This window comes from Rhamphochromis longiceps, linkage group LG13 (assembly GCF_057381845.1).
Source record: "Rhamphochromis longiceps isolate RC_006_pf linkage group LG13, R_longiceps_female_GT1.1, whole genome shotgun sequence".
Lineage (NCBI taxonomy): Eukaryota > Metazoa > Chordata > Actinopteri > Cichliformes > Cichlidae > Rhamphochromis > Rhamphochromis longiceps.
In genome coordinates, this window is record NC_140569.1 from 4,655,555 (window position 1) to 4,676,104 (window position 20,550).

Consider the following 20,550-nt stretch of genomic DNA (forward strand, 5'->3'; position numbering starts at 1 on the left):
TACCAACAAAAATAAAAGAATTTCACAAGTACTGTTAACTTTCCCATCCTGCAAGTGACTGGTGGCAGGACTGGACAGGAACAGATCATTTTCATACTCTCACATTGTGAGTTTAAATGGTTGACGGTGTCACAGGTTTGTTTTACTTGGTGCTTTGGTTTAGTCTCTATACATACTTGGCTGGACAGTGAAATTAGACTTAGGCAAAGTTATTTGGGTTAAATTATGCTATTTAACATATTCACCCAGCATGTTAAAGAGCAACTCTAACCTTTTATGCTACCTAATGCATCTAAATGTGACTCAGACGTGACAAGAGCTGAATGAGACCCATCTTACCGCTGATATAATGTGTTGTGGAATTGCACCACTGACAAATAATACCTTCTGAATATCTCTGAGTTGCCAGCAGTGTTGACAAAACATCAAATATTTGAAAGCCTAAAAATAAGAGTGGGCTAAACACTGTGAACCAAAATTGCTTTGAATGCAAATGCAGCAAAGGTTTCTTATGTCTGGTATTCACTGGAATCACATCAGTCCTCCACTGGCATCTGGCACAGCACCAGAAGGCAGGAAAACTATACACTTTCATTAAACTGGATCCAACTAATCATGTATGAAGGTTATAGTATATTAAATGGCCATGAGTGGTAAACCCCCAAAGTAATTGGGCCACTTAACCTCTCCTTGGTGTTTTTTTAAATTATTATTATTTAATGTATAATGGCATTTCACTTTAACAATTTCCACCATCAAGCATTGGGCCTTGAAATAAATGGCATCCCTTATAATTCTTTTTTTTCCCTCCCACATCAGCCCTGTAGATTGGATTTATTTATCGCTGCCTTTGTCACTGTCTGTTGTTTTGCTTTCTCATTTTCTATGCGGCTGTTTGGAACCCAAGTCGAGAAACACAAGGTCTCGGGGGAACTGCATTTTTTTCCCTCCATACTCTTTCATATTTCTTCTTTCTCTTTCTCTGCCTGTCTCTACAGTGCTGTTAAACTCCCCAGCAACCTTCACATGGTTGCCATAGTAACCACATATCCACCCTCACTTTGTGCATGAATGTGTGTTTGTGTACGTAAATTCTGGATTCAGAATATGAGTATGTGAACGTGTGTGTGTAAAAGACCTCAGCAAAAGTACTACTTTTCTAATATGTCACATCTCTCAACACACACACATATGCGCAGACACACACACACACTCATAAAGAGGTAATTCCAGTATCCACTAAAAAAGAAAGTTTATACTTATCTGCATTCATATCTTCCCCTGTTTTTATTCACGGTGCTACGCCCTCACTGCTTCCATAGAACTTAAGAGGGTAAGTAGCACCCAGGCGCTGCTAATCAAATCCAAGCTGGTCTCGACACAATGCAAAGGAGGAAACACGTCAGCAAGGAGCTTAGAGAAGCAACTTTTGCTGCCGGGAAGGTTTAAAGACCATTTCAAAACAATTTCAAGTCTATGACATTCTGCAGTGAGAAAGATCTACATGTGGCGCTAAGACGGTGCTAATGGTCCTAGGAGTGGATGTTGTAGCAAGTTAATTACACGATCAAACTGTGCAATGCTCATAATGCAAAACCTCTGATCTGACAGGCCTTAGTTAGCATGTTAACTGTTAAAATATATGAAAGAAAAGTAGGGAAAAAAGGTATGGCAGGAAAAATGCTCTTCTCTCTAAAAATAACATAGCAGAATGGTTTTGGTTTGCAAAGTTGCACCTGAACATACCACAACACTCCTAGAAAAATGTGTTTTGGATGGAAGAGTCCAAAGTGGAGAAGATGAATAGCATATCAGCATAAACACCTCACACCAACTGTCAAGCACAGGTGTGGACATGTAATGATTTGGGCTTATTTCACACTCACAGCACCTGTGCAGCAAGCTGACCATGAACTCCTTTGTATAGCACAGTATTTGAGAGTCAAATGTAATGGTTTGTATGTATGGAGGTATGTATTTGGAGAATAACCTCAAGCGCAGCAGTAAATCTAAAACAGAATAAATAGATAAAGGTGTTGCCTTGGCCCAATCAAAGTCCAGACCACAACTCCAAAATGCTGTGGTGGTACCCTAAGAGAGCTGTGCATAAACTGATTCCTGCAAAACTCAATGTGGGTTCTGGTTCTACTCTGGGGTCTCCTCACAGTTGGGCATTCCCTGTACACCCTCAAAGTGAGGCACCCTAACCACGTGCAACATCAACCACCTCAACTGGCTCAGGAGTACAGCATTTTGGTTTAGTTTTTACTAAACATACATTGACACAATGTAACATGTCAACCATTGGTATTCATTTGAGGTTGTATTCATAATTTTTTTCAGAACAGCTGATTTATTCTTATCATGTCTTTTACAAATTTGAATTATAAGAGTATATGAAAAAGATGGTAGCAAAATATTAAATTTAAGTCTCCAGAACAAGATTTTTATTTGCAGTCAATAAATATATATTTATATTTTTTCATCTACCCCAGAGTAAAAATTCCTAACTGCTGTCTGAAGTCATAATGCATTTCTGATACTAGTGCCAGAAATGCAGTAAATCAGAAGCCAGATGGTGTACAGTGATTTATGTGCTTAGTCTGCAGTATTATTTCAAATGTCACAAATATAATTCATCCACTGTGTGTTGCATACTTCTGCTTCCTGATGTCTTATAGTGGTATCAATAACATCACAGAACAATAAAGATATGATATACCAGAAATCTGCAATATTTGAATTGCCATGTATTGTAAAAATGGAATATGTTCAGGTGCAATAACAGCACAAAGACAGAGGGATTCATGAATTATTCAAACACATACACTGTTTACATTCAGAGGTTTTCACCTTGACACTATGACACCATCACACATCCTCTGATGTATCTGTGTTTTGCATAAAAAACAAAGTGCTCTAAACGCACTGACACTTAACTCCAAATTAGCCTGAATTAATCTGTCGTTGTCAGATTTAAGTGTAATTAGAGAACCATGTCTATAAACAAATCAAGAATCTAAACAAATCCATGACTTTGTGTAGAAAAACTGACCCAAAGCAAAGAGTTTGAGGAAAGAGTAAGGTTTAAGCTCCAAAGCAAACTGGATAGATTTAGAAAATGCTCCATTTCTGGATAAGCTAAGCAAACTTTAAATATCTAGGATATAACAATAGAAGCTTCGGACTATTGGTGACTTTATTTTGGAAGAATTTTTGCTACTTGATTTTTTTCCCACGTAATTACAAGGTCAACAACAAACCTTTGTTTTGGCAGACATTTTTACACCTAAATCCCTTCCTGTTGCAGCCCTCCCATTTATCCATCAAAGGCCCAGCAGTTGAGGCATACCAGCTGATTTTCCTTATTTTTCTGTTTTCTTCATAAATAATGTGGGAAGGGGTTGTACCCTTGATGTTGGGGCTAGATAGAAGAATGCTCTTAAATTCGTTTGACAGTGTTATTCAGAAACAGTGAGCATAAGGTACATTATATTCACAAAGAAATAACCTCTGAGAGCTCCCTGCTTGTTTCGCCAAAAGCCCCATATTTCTTAAATCTCCACATCTGCATTGATGAACTGGGCTGATCCCTAAACTAAATGCCGCTGGGTACCATAGCTCAGAAAGGAGACATACTGTATTATTTATATGGACAAATGTTCAGCGAGGGCCTCTCTGGGTATTATGTTGAGATTGTGCTCTCTAGCTATCAGGCGAAGGGCAATAAAATCAAAAGAAGGGTCACTATTTATTTATTTAAATTTATAGTAACACAAACTAGTCGGGGTGTTCATGTCACTACTGCACTAAAATCCTTTTGCAACATACAAACCACCAGCAAAATAAAATGTGTAGAGCAAGAAATTTTTACCAGAAGGTACTTCAAAAGTGATCGTGTTTATTGCCGCTTAATGCATAAGTTATGTTCTTATTTGGTATTGTTTTAATTATTTAAAGGCACATCTGATATTAATTTCATGGACCTCATAGGCATCCCTGTTTGCATGTTATTGTGTCATCCGTGTTGTGACTTCAGAGAGGAATGACATTTCATGAATGAGAACACATTTCACCCAGCTCGCAGAAACAAACCACATCAAAAACAACATATATATGTAATGCAAGTACTGTATATCACAGGCCTTATCATATCATGCAGTGATACCTGCACTACCTAAGCTGAATACGATTAGCTTATCCCATTATCATATGATATACACATTTATATCACAAGCATATCACACATGCTCACATCACTGGCTCAAACCCCCATCACCAACACAGAAGAGTGTGCTTGCCAGTGGCATCTTCTCTTATCCTGTCGCACAGATGCAGAACATTAAAGGAGTTCACTGATCCGGCCCCAGGACGCAAAACATGCTCAGCCAATGGGATTATCAGGAGGCATCAAGTGATGGCAGCACACAGATCATGTTACAGAGATGTAAATCATGAAAATCCAAAGTGTGTTTCTATGTGTGTGTTCCTTGATGTGAACTTGATGTGTGTAGAAGGTTATTAAACTACACAACTGTGGGGCTTATGCACAAGTGTCAGATTATTATTTGCATGGAAATGGCAACAAGAAATGCCACGAACTTTTTCCTCTTTGCTTCACCCAGCATTGTACTACACGATTCGATAATTTAAATTTTTTGTGTGTCACCTTAGAGCCAGCCAACCAAACATGGTTGAGCTATGGATTAAGGTGTCATGTCTGGATACATGGATGTGTATATGTGTGTGTGTTTGTACCCTTTCAAATCTCCTACTACATAATTTTTTAAAATAGTAGCCCTTGTGGATTCAAAAATATTGATATGTAAATTTTATATGTGCCACAGTTACTGCACTGCACATGAGCTGCTACTTTCCTTCCCCTCAGTTAGTGTGTCAATCCTGTATTGCATAACTATCTGGAATGTGCCAGCTCTAATTAACCAGGTCAAATTCCTGCATCTGCTGTATCCTACTCAGCAAATTAAAAGCCCTCTCTTCCTTCTACTCAGGGATAAAATCCAGTGCATCTCTCTTTGAGTGGTATGCCTGCTGAAGCTGCTGCTGCTACTGTTTTCATGCTATATTTTTATGTTTTCAGATGTATTTCACAACTGTGACCTAAAAAGCAGGTTTTAAAACTCTGTTGTCTTTGAAAAATAGGTTTTACGATTGGAAAAACCAGCACTGTGGTACGGTGGTTAGCACTGTTGCCTGACAGCAGGAAGATCCTTGGTTTAAATGCAGGCTGGGGCCTTTCTGTGTGGAGTATGCATATTCACTCAATGCTTGCATGAGTTTCTTTTGGGCAGTTTCTTCCCGCAGTCCAAAAAACAGACTTGGCTTAGCTTAACTGGTGATTCTAAATTTGTTGTAGGTGTGCCAGAGCATGGACAATAAAATGATGCAGACAATGACTATCGCAAAGATGACTTAAACACACACACACACACACACACACACACACACACACACACACACACACACACACACACACACACACACACACACACACACACAACATGATTATACTTTAAATAATCCAGTGTTGGGTATTATTCTGTGTTACTTGCTTGCAAACCTACCAGAGAACAGCTGCTGAAGAAGCCAACGGTGTTTCCCTTAATTCAGCACCATGGACAGCTACTCCATCAAGCAGTAGAAGTAATACAATGCCATCATAACTGCTCCATTGCTCTCCACTGTGGTGCTTTCTGATTCATTTAAGTCAGGATCACCAATGGCCCATGATAGACTAACATGACATGCAACAGTTGACTTTATGAAGTGACTCAGATGATCATAATGATAATAATAATGTAGCATTCCATGAATTCCCTATGTGTGCGTGTGTGTGTGTGTGTTTGATCTCCTGAACTTAGATATGCTTTTGATCTTTCTTTTTATCTATGATAAGTATCATATTTAGATATCGTACACAGTTTAAACACCAGCGATCACTGTGTAATACAAGATTATGTAATTGTTTGATTAAAAGTTGTTTCATGGTTCTTACTAACCTGATTTCCCAAATTTTACATGATGCGTGTGATAATCTGGTTAGTGTGCAGAAAGATGGGAAGTAGCCCAGAGGAGTCTGATTTAAATCAGAAAATAAAGAAGTGAAATGAGGGGTTTTCATTGTGTTTTTCCCAGTTTATTTCATTGATAAATCTTCTTAAAAGAATTTACTCCAGGCTCTTTTTCTAGCTCTATGCTGCTATTAATATATGAAGCACTTCAAATCCATTTCACTCAAATATTGAGCCATTGTAAATTTAACACTGTAATTCATCACAGTGACAAGTGTTCCAAGTCGACTACTTGGGTTTTATTGCCTCTAATTTCCAGTTTCATGAAAGATAACTTGCTCAGTTCAGATCTGGTGCTAATCAAATTATTAGTCTTCCTGTAAGCATACTGAACGTTAAACCAATCAACATGGTGATTACAATCATTTGCATGGTTTCTGTTCAAAAGGTTGGCACCACAAATAGCAACCAAGCAACTGGAGAAACAGAAGTCAAAGCTACAATTAGCTACAATTATTGTCATTCTTCTGTGAAAATTAGTTAACAGTGAAGAAAAGAACTTACAGCAACATCAGGTCTTTGCTTTAATGTTATTATCCGGTCGTTAAGTCTGACGTCACTAGCCATGTCTGGGCTTAAACTCCGCTGCAGGTCCATATATCAAACGATCACTATGGCATTACTGAGAGTTGAAAAACTGTCTAAAGTCTTTCATCTTTAATAAAATGATCAGCGTTCTGCTTTACCAGGTTTAACATCCAGGCATCCATGAAAACGGAATTTATGACATTTAACGGAGTTAGAAGTTAGCAGGGAGTTAGCTCGCTAGCTTCTATCTAAATACAATATAGCATGTCCTGACTGCGGGGTTTTGGAAACAAATTAAAACGTACAGCTCTGCTATCACTTCCAACATAAATGAAGACAGAAAACTAAACAGCAGTGACGTTTGTAGGGTTACTGAAGTTACTGAAGCACTAACAAAGTTGCTAGCATGGCTGCTATTGACTGCAGGCCTTGACAGTATGTTAGTGTATCTTATTAAAAGTTCATGATATGTTAAATAACGTTGCCATGTCATAATCTTTTATAGGCTAAATGTGTGGGTTTACTGCATATATATTTGTCTCTCAAGTGGTGGTTTTAGTTTGGCCAGTGTTACAGTATAGTACTCGTTAATGGGCACTTATTTAGTTGGACAACCTGCTTTTGTGAGTACTGAGATATTCTCATCATCAAAGTACATCTATTAGCTTTTCTTGGGAACTTACTGAGGATATGAATAGATCACAAGATTCCCATACACTCAAAAGCCATCTGCTCTTTTTTAATCTTAAGTACAACAGTGAATACGCAAGTGACCCAATAAAATGCACACCACAATGCTGGGACATGTACACATGACAAGCTGTATAACATCTTAACATCATAACATCATAACACAAGTATATACAGAAGAGCTTTTGTACTGAAGGTACAAGGCAGTTGTAGCTCATGATAAAACGCAGCACTTAAGAGCACATACATTGTCAATGTGTCAAGTGTGGCTGTAAGGATTTTCTAACACAAGAGAAAATAATTTGCATATAGACTCCATGAATCATTAATGAGATTAATTGATGCTGCTATTCATTAATGAGGCAGGGACGCCGAACAAGGTTTGACACGTCAGAGTGTCATGGCATGAAAGTGGATTAGTCTTGTCTAAGAAGCCAGGACACCGTTATTTTGTGTACTAAGTACCATTTAATACTGGGGAAAACACACAGGCTTAACTGTGTGCAAATGCGCATTTGACTTTGTGGCATTGTATCACTTGGACGTGTGTGGCCGCGTGTGAGCAGCCAGGATTAGTGCTGACAAATGTGATTTCAGGTAAATATAAATGTGACAGCATTTTATAAAAATGACTTGACTGAGCAGCAAAAACAAGGCATTCCGCCATGCATGTTTGCCCAAGTAACTAAAGACAGTAGATAAGGCAGCATTTCAATCAATCAATCAATCAATCAATCAATCAATCAATCAATCAATCAATCAATCAAGGCTTTATTCGCCACGTGCAGGTTGCCCTGCAGTGAAATAGGACCCCCATTTCACTGCAGGGGCATTTTACTAGGGATGCACTCAACCTGTATGTTGGCCTGTATTTACTACTCCAGAGCTACCATAGCCTGCAGGGCCACTGCAAACATACAACTTTTTTTTGCATGTTTGCAATTCACTTGACCACAACTGCGAGATGTGGTCATGTGACTTGACACATTTGAAATACTCCCAAGTGCTTCTTTTCCTCGCTTGCTCTTGGCCTCATTATGTTTGGTTCAAAAAATGATGTCATCAGTTTGATTAATATCATCATCTCTTCACGTGTGTCTTCACAGTTCGACTTTTTCATGGCCTGTTTGTGTTGTTATTGTGATGCTTTTTCTACAGTATTTATTCATGTTAATGATTCTTGTCTTCTGCACATTTACTGTATTTCTTTGCATTTCTCGGAAGAGGGATGAGGTCAAGAGATTTCCCTGTATATCTAAAAAGCCCTTTCCATTTAAAAACTGGATACTTTTATCTGTGCCAGCACAATCCAAAAATGACCCAAATTCCTTAATCCTGAAAACTTTTCATACTTGCAACTGAAGCTAATTTCTAAGTATTGTGCATCTGCTTTATGCTTCCCTTAGTGTAAGTCTGTATGCATCAGTATTTGTCATCTGAATTAGCAATTTAAACTGACTCACAATGGCAGGATAAGGTTAAAACTGTAAATTACCAATGTTATATGTAATCACACTTCATGAACCTTCTTCTGCAAGAAAAGCCAAAGCAGGCAACAGCGGCACAGATTCCAGTAAGGACAGTCATCATACACTGGCCTGTAGGCCCAAAGAAAGAGCACAGGTGCATCGTACAGTTGTGCATTCTTCCAATATTTCAAAAATGGATAGAGGAGGTGAACACTGAGATCATTCTTGTCACGTCTCCCCGGATGTCTTCTGCTTCTAACCTCTATCTGCCTTAACTCTACCCCTTAAGTTCACGTCCTTTTTTGCTCCCAATTCCTCTCTTCTTTTAGACTTTCTCAACTGAATAATTCAAGGCAAGGAGCAACCTCTGATCAGACAAAAGAAAAGAAGGTTTTTATTTCCAAGGGGTAATAAATAGTTAAGGAGTGTGTGTGTGTGTGTGTGTGTGTGTGTGTGTGTGTGTGTGTGTGTGTGTGGGGGGGGGGGGGGGGGGTATTTCTAGTCAGGGTTATTCTTAAAATGAGAGTATGAGTATTTTAACGACATTGTTAAATGGGGATTTTTTTTCTCTCTTGTCCTCACTTGCCGTAGCCATTGTATCTAATCAGCAGAGATCCTCAGTATTAAGCTTAATCATCACTCAAAATACAAAGTTCAAACTTTAAAGACTAGAAATTGCCAAATGCATTATGTCCTGTATAACAATAAATCCACGAAAGCAAAGTCACAAAAAATACTGAATAGAAAACTAATATTAGGCTTAGATGATTTTCTTTTCATTGAAATGAATGTAATTACTTTAATGCCACAAATGAATGCTGTCAGGTGTGTGTAAAATTATCATCAAGCACGTGTACGTGTGTGTGTGTGTGTGTGTGTGTGTGTGTGTGTGTGTGTGTGTGTGTGTGTGTGTCTGCAGTCACCAACCTGTTATGTATACATAGACATCTTTAATTTGAAACATCTATAAATGTAAATCATTTTTAATCAAGTTTTCAGGTTATACTTTGTTTCCACATAAAAGCATACGTTTAAGACATTTAAGGTACAAAATGTATTAACAAGAACATAAGGTTGAAATATTTTTTCTCTTTCTTTTGCATCATGGAATATGTCTGAATCTCTATTCAGTGACAAAAAAATCAGTCACCAAGGCTGAGACCTGCCCTTCTGTTACAACTGAAAAACCATCAGAAAATAGTTGCTTTCCCAAAATGTATGAATTTGTACTGCTGAGACTTTGGGTTTCAGCCCTTTCATTGTGGCACATATTTGGAAGTTATGAATGTATAAATGAAATCTCTTATAAAACTATTAAGATTTTTGCTGTCAGTAAAATTGTAGTGAGGCACAGATCAATGAAACAGTTTAAGATAACTTTTCAAGATGTGTTTTCTAAGAGGCATGGAGGCTTCAGCAACTATGAGAAGAAAGACACCTGAAACCACAATGAAAAGTCTGACTGAGCCTCTGAAGTCCTCCACAAAGATAAGAGAACCTGTTAGAAACCAAACCATCTGACCAGCACTCCATCAGTCAGGCCTTTATTGGGCTAGAGCAGGGGTGGGCAACTCCAGGCCTCGAGGGCCGGTGTCCCTGCAGGTTTTATATGTGTCCTTGAACCAACACAGCTGATTTAAATGGCTAAATTAGCTCCTCAACATGTCCTGAAGTTCTCCAGAGGCCTGGTAACGAACTAATCATGTGATTCAGGTGTGTTGACCCAAGGTGAGATCTAAAACCTGCAGGACACCGGCCCTCGAGGCCTGGAATTGCCCACCCCTGGGCTAGAGAGAAGAAGACTCTTGAGTAAACAAGCAATGACAGCCTACTTTGAGTTAAGTATTTAAAGGACGCCACGAGTAAGGAGGTGGAGGTGGTTGTTGACTTACTATTAATCCTGTGCATCATCACATGAGCCAAGATGTGAAACAAGGTGTGGGTCATTACTATGGTGAAGCAGTGTGGTTGCATGATGAGTTTCTTTCTTGGTGGTGGAGATTTGCAGACTGGTCAGAAATGAAAGAAGAATGAGTTCAGCCCAAGTATACAGCCTAACTTTGGAGGGATGACTTCAGGATAAGCTTCTGACTGTCATTGAGTGACACCAAGCCAAAGCTCAGCCATAACCCCCATCAAAAATCCCTTCAGGACAACTGATGTTGGCAGGTCACTGATACTTCTCATCATTATTAGGGTACCATTATGAAGACTGGGATAAACGACCCAAGTCCAGGTTTGCAAAGCTTAAAGAGGCTTTACAACTGGCTACTGTGTAACTGCTGCCAACAGGAATTTTATAAACCATTTAATTCAGGTTCTAAATATAGTTTTGTGAATAACCATTTTCAGATTTTGATTAATAACACATTTTTTAAACAAGTCTAAGCATGTGCAGGTTTAAAATGAAAACATTTAAAAACCACATGTTTTATATATTTGCTCAGCCATGTCATCCACCATGAATTGCCTCAACACCTGACTAATTCTTGTCACATTCAATCAGATAATATCAGCAGAGATTTACAGTGTATTGCAATGAAAACCACAGATGCAGTTTGTTCTTTCAAGCTTCCTTTTCAGTTTTTGTCATGATGAGCACCTACTTTTGTTAAACCTGTTTAAGTCAGGAGGTCACATTTTTTTCCACATGCCTTTAAATTCCCAGTTATGCCCCATAATTTTCTGTGCCAGTAGACATAAATGGAAGGTGAGCTGTCAGTGCAGACATGGTCACAGCTCAAACATTTCTGAGACGCTATTTTGCAAACATCAGCTGCAGTCAGAATCTTCATCAATTAACTCATATGAATGAATATTCAGAGGCACTTTGCATATCTTTACATAAATCCATAACAACTGCTCTCCTCCCAGAGCATCTTTACGACTGTCTCTCAACTTTGTAACCAATTACAAAGCATTTCCACACTGAACATTTCCACAGCAGACATCGAGCTCACTGACAGCATCAAACTTTTCTGCTCCTCAGCACAGAGACAGCATCAGCAATCCTCATCCGTGACTTGATGTCAATCTGAATAAAACTGATTTGTGATTGTTGCATTCATTATCTTTAAAAAGGGAGGGAGTGAGAGCGACACGGCACGTCAGGTGGCGTAGTGTTTTCAAGCTGATGAAAAATCCTTTGGGATGTTTGGACGAGAGGCAGCAGAGTAGGTGAGCTAGACCAATCTCCTTCGCAGCAGGAGTCCTATTACATGGCATTTTGTGTCTTTCTCTTTATATGTGTGCAAGTATGAGTACAAGAGTTATAACAGCTTTTACATATGTGTACAAAAGCTCACACACAACCAATCCAATTCCCTATTCCTTTTTGCATAAATTGAGCTGAGCTCACTACAGAGAGAATTGTAGATTATTGCATGACTTGCAGTGAGAAGCTGGAGTCGGGAAAAAAAAGAGTAAATGTCATCATATAAATGGTATTATTATGTGTGGATCATGGTTTTGTTGAGTTTTGGATTTTCAAGTCTGTTTTAGACACAGAAATATTAAACCACATGACTCTAGCAATCCCACTATTATCTCAAACAGCATGTTAGTTGTTCTAACTTCCTGTCAAGGAAAGATGGTGGTTTTGACATCATTACTTCTCAATGTTTGGCTACGTAGCAGAGCATTCTCATCCCAGGTTGTTAGATACTCCCATTGCTTCTGATATACAGTGCCTTAACACACTGGCTAATATTATCTGGTAACAGACAATGGTAGTATGTGATACCAATGTGTTACAGTGCCAGTCAGGATCATTAGATAACTACTTTTTAGCAGTTTGACTACATGTTTTTATAGTGAAGTGACAGGAATGACAACCACTGCTGAATGGCTCTGATCAGGACTACTTCCAAAACACATTGTTAGCAAACACAGTTTATAGTTACAAAGCTGAAAATCTACCACCTATAATCAGGACCCAGAAACATCACATTTCTGGACATTTTAATACTGGGCTTAGGACAAGTAGAAAAGATCTCAATATTTTGATCCCAAAATCGTTTTTGGAAATTGTGGAATCCTGCAGGGTCTGAAATGGGACGTCATTTTATTATTTACTGCAAAAATCAATCATCAAGTTCACTGTACAAAGTATCTTTGTTTAAAACATGTTGGGTGTGATGTGCAATGTGCTAACAGATTTTCACACTAATTAATCCCATTAACTGGCAATGCTGGCATGACGTACAGTCTCACCACCCCCACTAAACCTTTTCCTCATCCCTTCTATGCTTTTGCATGGCGTCTGTATAGCTCAGGCATGTCCATGAACCATTCCCATCCCCTGAAGGGTCTCATTAGGTCAGTCATCCGACATTTGATTTATTGACCTCTTGTAAGGTATCAAATGCTTTCTGTATGTGCCTCAAAGCTGGGGGTCAACTTAATCAGCTGGCTGGAGGGATTGGGTTTATCAGCGAGGCACAACGGGGTTATGATGAATCTAACAAAACCTTTTCCTATCTTCTATAAAGTGCTACGAGACAGACAAACAGCTTCTAAAAAAATGTTACAGGGAATCATAATAATCTTGCTAACAACATCCAAACAAATGACGGTCTAATAAAATGCTACAGTGACAGCCAGATGTGGGTCAGATTAGTAGTTTTCACAAGAGCTTGGATTTATATTCGAGGAATTTATTTGGGGCATTATTTTGAAAATCACCCTGGGTGCTCTAAATGAAATTGTAAATCCATGGTAATCTGCAGGTCATGCATAGCAGTTGACATTTCAGGGCTATGTACCTTGAAATGGCTGGATTCTTATAACTGGGATGTAAGCCTGTGATTTCACTGAAGCTGTTCTGCCCACCAGCCTTCAGTCATAAAAAAAAATGGTGAAAACCAAGCTCCATTTCTGCTTGACTGTAGTCATCTGGATTTTATTTTATTTATTTAAAAAAAAATAAATACATAAACATGTGTATTACTCCATTCATTTATTCACTTAAAAGTACTGTAGGCAAATAAAATGGAGAAACCAACATTGAGGGGATCTGTTGGCTCTTTGACACTGGAGGGAACATTATCCCTCCATGATTTAGAGCCACTTGCATCTTTAGAGTTAAAGGTCACTGCAGACCGGTATAAAATTGCTCCGAGTCATCAACTTCATGTTATGATGAAACATTCAAAAAGAAGGGCCCTCTTCCAACATGACAAAGCCCATATCAATGAAGCATGAGAGAGCACTGAATGGTTTGATGCGTGTTAAAATGATGTGAATCATATGCTATGACTTTAACACTCTTAAACTAGTTGTGCTACACATATTGGATGAACTTGTTAGGCTCTGCTCCCACCATCATCATCAAAGCAGTAAATGAGGGAATATCTTTTTTGAGAATAATAGCATTTATCCTCTCACTGGTGACTCTGAGAATCAGTGCCAAGGTGGACTAAAGCTGCTTTGGCAGGATGTGCTGCTTAACTCCATGCTAAGAAGCTCAAACTATAAATACAAACAGAAGGAACAATGGCTACAAAATACAGCTAACAAAGATGTGCGACCTCCATGTACATCACCTGTACATCATGCCTCTTTGATAAGTGATGGGTAATGCATGTCTTCATCAAGCATAGTCCTCTTAGCTCCTCTGAAAAGGGCCTTTTCTCTGTCCTTCAGTTGCACTGTAGGAATTAAAACATCCCTACAGATTGCAAAGAAAGATTGATTTCCATGTCACAGGCAGGAGGGTAGAGGGTGGAGGACGTGCAAAAGAGTGAAATGAGAAAAGCCCATAAGCCCAGAGAGAAGCAAGTGAGTAACATAAGGAAAAGATGAACACTAACAACCAAAATAATTAAAATAACCCACAACAATCATATTTATAGGTCACTTTGTTTTCCTTTTATTTGTCATAGAGTGAGTTTTCTTAATAATCAGCTCACCAGAAACCAAACATCTCACCCCAAGACTCCAACATTAAAAAATGCTTTCCCTTTTATTGGACACTTTGCTGATGTTCAATAAAACAGGCGGAATAATAAGAAACGAAATGGCACAAGATGCATGCAAATAAAAAAACAAAGAGCGGTAATTATAAACTACAATATTCCTCAGATTTGGTTTCAGTTTGGATCTTAAACTAATACAGTGACTTTGTATTTGTTTGAGTGAAAAACATGGAGAATACATTGAGTGCAAGAGAGATGAAATACTGCACTGATAAGATGGAGTAACTGTCTTCTTCCCACTGTGCCAATATAGAATATTTGAATTTGAAAGCAGGACAGAAAGGCGCTGGGGGAGGAGAGTGGTATTGCTTTATACCATTTACTATTTTTGTATCCCTGCAAGCTCTGTAGACATAAATAACACAAAGGAGAAAAAAAAAAAAACATCGACATAAAGCTATAGGCAAAGACACCCATGGAAAGATCGGCACTCGGGGCTCAGTTTATATGCCTAAACAAGAAGAGAGCGACAGTGAGGGAGACCGTATAATCGTGGACGAAGATAAAGTGTTTCATGAGCAGGGTGATAAAGTGCATATTAAATTAGCCTTAGCTCTATCGATCGCTGCACTGCACCAGAAATGGATGCCTTGCATATCAGAGAGATTCAATTATACTCATATAATCAGCTTCAATTCCTAACGGAGCGCGAGTCGGACGGGAGCAACGGGTGAAAGGAGGGGAGGAAACGAAGGACATATATGGAATATTTTACAGTGACAAAATAAATCTCGAGCAGGGAAAGTTTTAAAAAATATCTGTCGGTTTCAAAGTGAATTACCAAACGACAGAAAAACACTCTGCTTCCATTTGTGCCCTTTCTGACTATACTTCCTATTTTTGCAAACTTGCTCTTTTAACTTCCCCTTCCTTTATTCTTTCTTCCAAAGCTCATTTCCTCTCATTACTAATTCATTAGTCATATTTATTGAAGGGGTTCACTCTGAGGGGGATCAATGTCTTATTTACACATTTAGACAATCTATGGACTGAGCTGCGATTAACTGGCCTATAAAACCTTTACCAATACCGCCATAAATCTGCCATCAGGGACATTTGCCTCCTGATAATGTGCATCTCAATGAAAACCAAGAAATAAAATGTCTTATTGGTACAAGAAGAATTGAGTATTTGCAAGCCATATATATGCAACAGGGGTACACTATATGAGGCAATTACCATACAAAACATTGCACCATTTGTTATTTTAAAGACATTGTGGAAGTATTGTATTTAAACTGTACTAGGAAATTAAGCTATACGTGTTGTGTTACGTCCGAGGGAAACTAAACCTCCTTTTGGTCAATTTTTAATAGACAATAAAGCGCTAAATAACTTCATTAGTGGATAATGAATCATTTAATAACAGTGTGCCAGCTATTTTTAAAAGATCATTTTGGAACATTTAGATGTTCTGTATTTTAGATTTGATAAAATTGTAGCCATAAATCTCATGAAATAAAGTAACAGACAGTTAATGAAAGGTTTATACAAACATCAATAAAGATGAAAGTTTCCAATGTTAAAAATAGAAATTGGAAAAAGGAAATTTGGACCAAATTTGCAATTTAACATTTTGGTAATGATAAAACTTTTTTTCTTCATATGAAAAGTCTAACATTTAATTGGTAGGTCAATCGTTTCTCCCACCCGGGAAACTCCAAAGCCTCTTCTATTCAAGGCTGTTAACTATAAAGTGCGACAGCTAAGGTTGCCTTATTAAAAGTGCTGCAGCTTGATGTTTGGTTCCACTGAGGTCAAACTGTGCTGCATTGGAAACCAAAGCTGTACAAGCCTGCGCTTGGCCACCTCAATTTGAAGTGCAACATTCAAATCCATTTACTTACTTTTTACTTTACTTTTTTAACACAACACTGTCTGTTTATTTGTTTGCTCTTAATTTCAGTGACTGAATTGCTGTCATGACAAATTAGTGTTAATATGTTCTGACTGTGAAACTCTTATATCATTTTTGCATCCATTAAATGTGTCACACAAAACATATTACCCAAGACAAACCGAGTACGCTCTGGCACACACATCTGTCCACTTATTTGCATGCAGCTCATATACTGCAGTGAAACAAATCCATATTACTCTGAGTAAACACTGTAAATGAACGAAACGGTCAGGTATAATTGGCAAGACACGCTTGTTGGAGTTCTGTTGAAATCACGGTGGGGAACAATAAAAAACACACAGGTTCATTTTCTCCTGGTTTGCTATAGGGTTTAGATTTGGCATCAGTTTAAAATCAAAATAATCAAACGACAAGTATCATTAGTGCTGAAATTATATTCATGCTTTTTTCCTTCCTCAGACTCCAATCCTCTCTTTTGGCTCTGCAACTGAATTCAATTACTCTCATGCTCCCATATAATCACTTTTCATCCCTAAGGCTCGACAGTTTCCCTGGCCTGACAGAAAAAAGGCCTAATTACTCTCTGACCTTGACACTCGTTCTCATTTTCTCTCTCTTTCTCACTCCTCCTTCGTGACCACTCTTTCACTCTCCTCTGTTCCACAGCAGGAAAACACCTGTTCAAAGGTGTGAACTCTGGACATACTGACAACATGGCAACATTTGTACCTTTGGCTTTCAAGCCTACTTCAACGGTTGGACATGAACATGCACTGACACACACAAACACACTCGTTTCGTATCTTAGTGAGGACATCTCATTGACATAATGCTTTCTCTAGCCGCTTACCCGAACCCTAACCATCAAAAACGAATGCCTAACTTTAACACCCAGCCTAAACCTAACCATAACCCTATTGTAACCCTGACACTAAAACCTCATTTTGAGGCTCAAAAATGCCTTCCAACGCGTCGGGACGGGTATTTTGTCCTCATAAGGGCTGTTGGGCCCCACAAGTATAGTAGCATACAAATTCTCTATCCTCACAAAGATTTCTAAACATGTACACACACACACAGACTAGTCTTACCATATAGGCTTCTAACGTCAGATCTTAATTTTCTGAAATTTCATACCACAGACATAGATGCTCTTATAGTAATTTAAGCAGGTTTCAGGCAGCAAAAGCTTTTTTCTTTTAAAGAAAGAGAGTGAGAGGGGGAGACCAGGCACTTTACCTTGTTTCTGTATTTCTTTGGCTTCGCTGTTAAACATGAAGAACAAGGAAGAATTCAAACAGTGCTCACTGCAGTCATGCCTCCTGCACCCTGTAATCTTCTTTTCCGTGTTATATTTAATGTAAAGGAGAAAGCCCAGTAAATGGTTGATTATTTGTAGAAAGGAACACCTTTCGTCTTGGTGTTGTTGACACTGAAGCTGTGATGAGCAGTGTATGAAGACCAAAGGTTAACAGTTCAGTTATAACATGTAAAAAACAACAATCTGGAAAATATTAAAATAAATGTGTCATAAGTGTTAAAGATGATAAGAAAACCAATGAGAAGAAAAAGGACAAGATATAATTTAAATAATTAAGCACCAATAAGAATGAGAAGAGGAACAAGAGCTGTAATTATTTAACAATTCCTGGAAATATTGCCCTCGCAATTAATGCTGCGCAACAGTTTGCTTTGCAGAATTTCTTGGACATCGGATGACTCTTTAACTCACTTCACTTATTGGATATACTGTTAAATGACCCTTAATGTTTTAAAATGTCTCTCAACTTTGGATAATTGTCTTCATAGCCAAACTGGATATGAAGCATAACGATTCTGTTACGAACCAAAAACTCACTCCCTTCCTCATTAGGCATGTGTCACATTCTTGCAGGCATTTTATGCGAAGGCATGCATTTATGCAGGCAAAGGAGCAGAAAGGTGTGTTATTGTGCAAAGGCAAAGAAGTGACCTCCTCACCGACCAATATGCTGTAAATATCACTGCACAGCCACTCGGGAGGTCTATGCATAATGTATACAACCACACACCTTTTTTTTTTTTTTGTCAGTTGAGGGGACATTGTTCTGCTTTTAACTTTTTCACTGGCAATTTTACTGCAACATATTCTTGTTTTATGATGAAACATTGTGTCAGTTGTGTCATTTGACTTATGTGGAGCACCTAATTATCCGATAAATATAATAAATACTCTGGTAACCTTTGTATTATAATATGCTTCTGTTTTCCCTTCTCCACTCAAACCCCAACACATCACAGCAGACGGCTGCCCCTCCCTGGGACTGGTTCTGCCAAAGGTCTCCTCTTTATGCTATTACAGAGCAAACCCCAGAGTCTTTACCTTAAATTATATAGAAGGGAGCGTTTGTGAATTAATGCTATACAAATAAAACTGAATTAAAGTGAAAGGAATAGAAATGCAGTATGTGGAAGTGGGCAGCTGGGAAACAGGTAAGTGGAGTTTTCCCAGCGTGCCAAAGCACAAAAGCATGCACCAGTTCATTAGCAACTAGTGTTTGCACTTATGTAGAAAACAGCAATTTCACATACTAATCACTCAAAGTTAAGCCTTGCAACCAGCATTAGTATAAACCTCACCCTGGCAGTAACTTTAATATAATCTACAGCTTAAGTCTAAACTTTAAAATCTGTTAACAGAGGAAGTTGTATTTTTTAACCAATTGTCCACCATCAGTTAAGCAATCAGTCCTATGTCCCAATAAACTAGCAAATTAAAATGACAAGAAAAAAGGGGGAAAATTGCAAATAGGCAGTTCATTTGTCTGATTGACTGCCCACTTCTTTTACCCACGTTATCAACGTTACCCCATAATTCTAACCCAGACCAAAAATCTACCTCTGTATTTAATATGATTGGATTTATTATGATTAGAGTTGGTGCCCAGAAAATAGGCAAATTAGTTTAATGACTATTTAGAACTAGAGCCCACCACACTTTATGTGGAGTTGAAAAATAAAGGCAAACAACCTGAAAAATGTATTTTGAAACATTTGCAAATAAACAAGAACTGCAATAATGACATAAGTCACTGGCCAAGCATCTTAAAACCCCAAGGGGATGTTATTTACACTCACTGCATAAAGGCTTTGCTTGCTTTTTAGTACAAAGATACTATAAGCAGTGTGAATCCACTCAAACACATAAGCAGCGTGGTTCACAGGGATAACTCCATTCAGAGTGATTTAAGGCAGGGCAATTATTTTCCAGAGAGATATTTTCATTCCCTAGTTTGATTTTACTCTTCAGATTAATTTTACTGTCAGTATGCTCACTATTTTCGACACACAGAGTAGGATCACACATATTTCACCGTATCACACTCTCTGGAGAGCATGAATAAAGGCGAAAAACAGCCTCCTGACTGAGTCCGAGGAGACTTACTCTAGTGTGGGTCTGTGTCAATATTTTCAAAAGGGGCAGAGAAGTCAGTCGTGCCTCTGATCTTGCTTCAGGCATTTTTGCTTCAAATCATGTAAACTTGCTTTGCAGCGTGTTTTGCATAATTTTGGAAACACCTCCTCAAAGTTAGCAAAGCAGTTACCAAGCATACTAATCACTGATGGTGGCACTACAGCAAAGGTGCCCTTTACAGACGATAGGTGCTTCATTACCGGACTGACAGCTTCGCTTCATATCATGGTCTGATTAAGAAGTTATGAAGATAAAAACAAATTAATCTCTACAATGTAAATGTCTGCCCATATCATCCTACATCACAATGGTTTCCACACTGTCATGGATGGATGGATGGATGGATGTGTGCGTGTGAAAAAACAAACAGTGTACATACATCTTGATTGCCAAAACATTTTGTAAACACATCTTGTTCTTTCCACTGTGCTGAACTTGGCCAAGGTCCTCATTCTTTAATTACCTCTCCAAGATTGACCGG

The 20,550-nt window shown here is 38.4% G+C and overlaps 1 protein-coding gene across 1 annotated transcript in view; it reads right to left on the reverse strand.

Moving 5' to 3' along the window:
• nrg3a (neuregulin 3a) overlaps nt 1–20,550 on the reverse strand; it is a 356,064-nt gene that overhangs the window by 108,354 nt on the left and 227,160 nt on the right. The window lies entirely within an intron of this gene.